The sequence below is a fragment of the Staurois parvus genome, unplaced genomic scaffold, assembly GCF_062004578.1.
Source record: "Staurois parvus isolate SC_StPar_1 unplaced genomic scaffold, SC_StPar_1.0 ptg000543l, whole genome shotgun sequence".
Classification (NCBI taxonomy): domain Eukaryota; kingdom Metazoa; phylum Chordata; class Amphibia; order Anura; family Ranidae; genus Staurois; species Staurois parvus.
Window position 1 is genome coordinate 2,666,187 of NW_028318339.1, and position 1,617 is coordinate 2,667,803.

Here is a 1,617-nt window from a genome sequence, read left to right on the forward strand (position 1 = left end):
TGTTAAGCAATATTTGGACAGTATTGTATTGCAAGAAGTAGTATATTGCTCTCAAAATGGCAAGAAAAAGGCAATTAACAAAGGAAAAGAGACAGATCATTATAGCCTTTAAATGTGGAGATCTTTTATTTATATAAACTGTAAAGAAAGCCAACATGTCAGTTACTACAGTTTCCTACACCATCAAAAGGCACTTGGACACTGGGGGAATTCAATCAGGAGGAGGTCTGGCAGACCCAAAGCCCCAAGAGAATCAGCAGACAGGTTTCTGAGAGTCAACAGTTTGCATGACAGGCAGCTCACAGGACAACAGCTTCAAGCACAGCTTAACACTGAACAAAATAAGAAAGTCTCAGATTCAACTATGCAGAGAAAGATTTGCAAGTTTGATAGGTTACGTTGCTGTAAGAACGTCATTACTAACATGGCAAAATAAGAAAAAGTAGCTTTCCTGGGCCATGAAGCACAGATGGACTACTGAGGCCTGGAAGAAGGTCTTATGAACTGATGAATCAAAATTTGAGATCTTCGGTTCACCTCGAAGTCGAGTAGGTGAAAAGATGGTTCCTCTGTGTGTGATACTAACTGTCAAACATGGAGAAAAAAAAAAGATGGTCTGGGGCCCTTCTGCTGGATCCAGAGTTGGAAAATTGCACAGAGTGGCACCCTGAACCAAAACTACCATCACAGCATTTTGCAGAGCCAGCAGTCCCTACTCACAGTGCATAGTCAATATGTATCACAGAATTGTGGGGATCTTCACAAAGTAAGTTTAACAATTTCATTCAGATTAATATGAATAGCTAGATATAATTGGGATACAATGTGGAAATTAATATAACATTTTACACTTTGACAATAAATATGCTTTAAGCAACTTAAAGACTAACTCCATCTTTAAGCCCATGTCATATGCTATAGCCATATTTAGGGTGTAAACTGTAACATGGTTGTAAGCAGACCCCCCCCACCGACAAAAACTGCCCCCTCCTTCTGACAGTGTGCAGGGGTTCTTCTCCCCTATAGCAGCTGACAATTTTAAATTGTGTGCAAATATGGGGGGCTGATTCCACATTTCAGCACAGCCAGGAGCTAAGGTACTCAATACAGGGAGAACGTGCATGCAGAGACCAATGAGAGATGTAAGTTCTCATATTTGGAAAAGCAGTATGGCAAAAGTTTACAGGAGTAATTGCAGAATTATTGTTGGTGACACTGGCATTAACACTTGCAGTAACAATTGCAGTAACACTTGCAGTAACAATTGTGGCAGCACTTGCAGTAACAATTGTAGTAACACTTGCAGTAACAATTGTAGTAACACTACAGCTAGTGGGTCTGAGAGCCTATATGAAGGTTGTTGCAGCAAATTTAGTGACCACTGACTTCAGGGGTATGCAGTGTTATCCCTACATTTTCCCTCTTCATGTAGGAACCCATCCCTAACGCTATTTCTCTCTCCAAGTGGGTACCTATCCCTCTTTTATCCCACTTGCAAATATGTGCCAAACCCTGTCAGGGTTCCCTATGTAAAAGGGCTGCCCCACTTAATATGGCCACTGAAGGTTACAAGGGATTGCAGTGTCCAACTAATCAGCTGCTCTCCCTTTAATGACT